This window comes from Colossoma macropomum, unplaced genomic scaffold, assembly GCF_904425465.1.
Source record: "Colossoma macropomum unplaced genomic scaffold, Colossoma_macropomum, whole genome shotgun sequence".
NCBI lineage: Eukaryota > Metazoa > Chordata > Actinopteri > Characiformes > Serrasalmidae > Colossoma > Colossoma macropomum.
Window position 1 is genome coordinate 18,819,013 of NW_023494799.1, and position 5,611 is coordinate 18,824,623.

Sequence of the window (5,611 nt, forward strand, 5' to 3'; positions counted from 1 at the left end):
CTTGGCACAGTTTTGTGTAATTTAAAATCATTCATCACTTGAATGCCACAGCCTATTTGAGCATTGTTGCTGACCATGCACAGGCCCCTTAAGGCTACCCAACTCTTAATGGCTATTTCGAAAATGACAATGCACCATGTCACAAAGCAAAAGTCATCTCAAACTGTTTTCATGAATATGGCATTGAGTTTAGTGTTTCTCAGTGGCGTTCCCAGTCACCGGATTTGAATCCAATAGAACACTTGGTATGTGGTAGAGCAGGAGATTCATAGCATATGAGTGTACCTGAAAAATCTGTAGGAACTGTATGATACAATCATGTCAACATGGACCAGAATCTCATGGAATGTTTCCAACATTTTGTGAAATCCATGCCATGAAGAATTGAAGCTGGTTTGAGAGCAAAGTGCAGCAAAATACACATTTTCATTTAACTCACACTAAAGCACTTAATCTGAACATTTTATGTAATATACTTTCTATACCATTCAGAGGAGACATGCCACCAGAAGCAGAAAAAAATTAAGGGACACTTAATTTTGACAAAAACAAAATACAGAGCAAAAGACAAACGTAGAGGTGGGTCAGGTGTAACTGAATATAGGCCTTGGAAGCATATTGTTAAGTACATGAAGTATGGAATTGTAGGAAATGGTCTTAAATGAGTCTCCAGTGCCAAGATGCATGTGAAAATACAAAAGTAATTCATTATTACTGAGCTTCAGCTCAATATACATATTATCTGTATAACTGTACAGGCTACGCACATAATCTGCAAATAAACCTATACCTGGACATACCTTGACTATAACACAAAGTGAAAGCATTATTCATTATAAGCATTGTAAGTATTATGCTATTTAGAACATATGATAAGATTACATATTAAATAGATATTAAGAATATAACACTGTGCAGACATGCATCCAACATTCTGAATACAGTGAAATTCACTATTTGATGTAAAACTGAAACAGTATCAGAGATACCCTCTATTACCTGTTTTTTATTACATCTACAGTTTAAATGTAATTTAACCTTTGCTTGGCTACTTAGTTGATCATCAGCTGGCTATTTTAAACAACAGCTTCAAAATTATCATGCTAATCCCTCAATGTACTAAAAGCTGTAAAATGGATACTCACTAAACTAAAATCACAAATATGCTGCCATGTGTGTATATTTGTCATAAAAACCAACACAATGCACAATAGTTTATAAACATTTAGCTATATTTGAAAATGAATTGTGGAAAAACAATTAGTGTTATAATTTTTATAATTGAAAAGAATTAAAAAATATTTTCAGCTCCTTCATTTGGGAGTAGGGCTGGTTCATTGGTAGGGGTATAGGGATGGGCACACAGGGATGGTTCATTGGTAGAGGTATGGGAATGGGTAGATAGAACTGAATCATTGGTAGGGGTATGGGGATAGAGACACAAGGCTGGTTCATTGGTAGGGGTATGGGAATGGGGACACAGGGCAGATTTATTGGTAGGAGTATGGGGATAGGGAGACAGGCCTGCTGAGCCTGGAGCTACATTTGTTGGGCCTAGCAACAGTCATGGGCAAAGACGGATTTAGTATAAATAGCTTGCTACAACTTTACCTGCATTGATTAAAGGGCATCTAAAAGAGAAGTGAAATGTAAACACTCAGAATTTTCTAAAGATAGGGGAGCAGAAGTAGCCTACCCTTGTGACAAAAAGGTATTTCAAAATAGTGTTAACTTATGTTACATTATTTTGGAACCACTAATTTGTACTTAATCACTACTAATGTGTACTTGATATATATATTTAAGTCATGCTTTATGTATACTAGGTATACTAGTCGTGTTATTTTCACTTCTCTTAAGGAATAATTAAATATTACTAGTCTGTGCTGCCAAAAAGAACTGTAAAAATACATTTAAAGCATGCTAAAAGTATGTGTGCAAGACTAACTTTAATCACATGTTAGGTATGTCAAGTTATATAATCCCAGTATATAATTTGTATATATAAAAGAATTCTTGTGCTTTTACAATACTAGTTCAATATACTTAAGTATGTGTTTGAGAGATCCTGTTAAAAAGCCATGCCCCACCAGCAGGCCAGAAATCAATCATATTGTATATACAAGAGTATATCTGAAACATTAAAGATCCAATATAGGCAACCAAGGTACCAAGAGGCCACAAGAGGCCACTTGGAAAAGTCAAAAAGGCCACTTGGAGAGGCCACTAGGGGCACAGAACATTAGTTTGAATTAGCGTGAATAACTTCAAATCAGTAGGAGGAATCAATGCCAAATTTTGCATGGTGAAAGTAGACCCCTGGTGATACAAGCTTTGAAAGCAGAAAGTGGAGCACATGAACTCTTCAATTTGTAGTAACTAAAACATAATTTATAAAATTAAATTTAGTGTACAACCACTGTATTTAAATGGCCATTTATTTTATACTTTGTAATTTGTAATAGAAGATGGTCAAATGGTTCAAGTCTATAAATACTGTACTTAAGGTGTAAACAATAATGCAGGTTCTGTATTAACAACATATAAATATAACAACACTCATAGGTAATACACTTAATGTATTTACGTAATTCTCTAACATTGTACATATTTCAAGTGTTTGTTTTTTTTTTTAAGAGTGCTGCTCTATTTTCCCAAAAGTTAAATTTTACACACATAATTCAAACATTTGTATTAATTCTCAAACACATTCTCAAAGCTCCTTTGGTGTCAGAACATCATTACAGGTGTGATGCCTTGACAAGTGTTGAAGTGTGCCCAGCCACTGCTAGGCCACTAGAAGGAGAGAAAAAAAGAGAAAAAGAAATTAAACTTCATCATCTGTGTTTAGGTATGCAAACAAGTAATCAAATCAGAAACACAGGGTGGAAAACATGGTAAGAAGTGAATATACTACCCAAAAAAAGTTCACACTACATTGAACACAGAAGCCAAATGTTCAAGGAGTTATATAAAACTGCTTAGTACTTACTAGTGCATAAAACTGAAACATATGTTTTTATAAGTAAAAAATGGGCTGTTGTCCATTCTGTTTGTAACTTATTTTGTGATGCTTTTTTCAGTCATTATTATTTCACATTACATAAGCTTTTAAATTTTAATCCACTAAATTAATCATTAACTACATAAACCTGTTTTTGTTCTGCATTTTAAATGTTTAATCTTTTTATCTGTCATCTTCCACAGACTGATGTGGAGAATCTGCAGACAAGTGACACAGATGAGCTACAAGGCACACATTTGGTAAAAATTTACTTCAGTGTCGTAATAATGGCTTTGTCAGCTGCACAATGTGTCATAAGTCATTATTTTTTCCTCATTCCAGAAGCACAATATATACCTACATAAGGCAGACAGGTGGTGCCCTGAGAACAAAGCCCATTTCAAGCTAGAGGTTGCACAAATTCCACTGCTATAAATGACCAGTTATGAGGCCCTGCGCAAATTCTCAGTGAAGATGAAAAAGCAGATTTGCTTGTGAATTTTTCTTTTTTGTTCCCAGAAATGTGTTACTTTCTGGAAAATGTAAGAGACAAAATGAATCTTAGAAACTTTTTGGAAAAAAATTTGATTCATGTGTGCAATCCATCCTGTTTTGAATTCTCAGAATGTCTGTGACTTAAGCTCTTACAAGGGTGTTCAGAAACAGAGTTATAATTTTTTTTTTAATTTTATGTATTAGTTATTCCTGTAACTGATTTTTTTCTATTATTTACTTACATAATTCATGTACATATTCGCTTATTTATTTGTTTGTTTATTTGTTTACTTGCTTGAACTAATAAAGCAATGTGTAAACTCAATTTCTGACGAAAAACTTTGTTTTAATTTTGGCTATTAAATAGTAAGATTAATTATATAAAACAATTAAACTTTTAGAGTTATTTGTTTGTGCCGTAACAGGTAGTAATTTGGGCTCCTTAAAGTAGAAAACCTCAAACACAATACTATTAGATTTATTTCTACTTTGTTATTTTAAGTATATTGATCTAAACCACTTAAATTATACTCAAATAAATTACCACAGTATGCTCAAAATCACTATGTTAAGTCAACCTATTTTTTAATATAAACTGAAAATAGTTGGAATTTAATCAAGTTTTGTAGTAAATACAACTAAATTAAGTCTAAATAAGACTAAATAAGGACTTTAAGAATTTAATTCTTAAATTCAAGTTGTTCCAACATAGAAAGATCCATGCAAACTTCTGTTTTTGCATTCTTAACATTTCTTAAAATATAAGCCCACTTACTTACTACTCAAAAATAATAATTTTCAGACTACATCTGCCACATTTATTGAGAATACAAGCATAACATAACAAGCAGCAAAAAGGTTTAGATATGCCATTCAATTTTTAAACTTTAAATTTACTACATGTAAAAATAAACATAAAATATTGCCTAAAAAATGTAATCCTCTACTGCACCTTTTTTCTTAATAACTGCTCCATCCACATCTTGTTAAAAACAAACAGCACAGTTGAATCTGAATCTGAATATTTCTGAGTTCAGTCACTTGTTAGGAAACAACTAAAATGTATTCCTTACAGGAATCTTTACAGTGTTTATCATCTTATTATCATCTTTCCAAAGTAAACAAAAATTGGGATTAGAGGTAGCAATATGGCAAAACATAATATTACTATATCATCAGGAATTTTTTTTATGACACACCATGTGCCGCAATATTTATTTTTGTGACATCTGATCAGTTAGAACAGACAAAGCAGTGCCACATTTGAACAAAAAAACCCTATCAAAAACTAGTAACGAGTTTTTTAAATAACTTTTATAATGTTCTTTATTTAGCTAGCTTGGAAGCAGGACATACTAAACAAACTAGGTTTATTTAGACAAGGCTGAAGTTGGCTTCAAAGTTATTTTAAATGTATAAATTATGTTTTGAGATCCTATTATTTTAAATAATATTAAGCATTTAGCCTTACTTACCTTACCCAGTCACAGGATAACGACGGCACTTGTGCTTCAGAGTGCCTCACTGCACTTTTGAACTGAATGAAAATACGTTTGCCAACTCAGTTTATTGATATTGCTCTGAGGTCTAGAAAAATTATTAATTATTAACTTGCTTTGAGTCAGAATCACATTTTACAGTGTGCTGTAATGGTTCTGGTCACATCAGTGATTTCCATGAAAAAAAAACAAGCAAAAACTTCATAGTGCGCCAAGTAGTTTCTAGTTCTGAATTTTTAAAGTTTTACAGAATTACTGAACTGACCTGAGCTATTAGCTGGATATCAATACAATACTAAAAAGAAATATACACTGTAAAAAGTGGCTTGTCAGATTAAAAAATTACGTCATGTGGTAACAAGTAAATTAACTAGTTTTATTCAACCTAAATAAATACTTGTGTAAATGTGTGAATGATTCTTTCAATCAAAGTCATTTTTTGAGTTGAATAAAACTATTTCATTGCTTGTTACAATAAGTATTTTTTTAAGTAGATCTGACGAGCCACTTTTTATAGTGTACTTTAAATCAACTATTCAATTAGTGATTTTACATTTCCACAACAGGTTAAATTATTGGTGGATGTTGTTTCCATGTCAGATTATGTAACATT

The 5,611-nt window shown here is 32.2% G+C and overlaps 1 long non-coding RNA gene across 1 annotated transcript; it reads right to left on the reverse strand.

Annotated features, from left to right (window-relative positions):
• Positions 1 to 2,420: 2,420 nt before the first annotated feature.
• On the reverse strand, positions 2,421 to 5,029 carry LOC118819567. The gene is made up of 2 exons (XR_005008168.1): positions 4,975 to 5,029; positions 2,421 to 2,796 (listed from the first exon to the last, which is right to left on the reverse strand). It is a non-coding gene; the product is annotated as an uncharacterized LOC118819567 (long non-coding RNA).
• Positions 5,030 to 5,611: the final 582 nt, after the last annotated feature.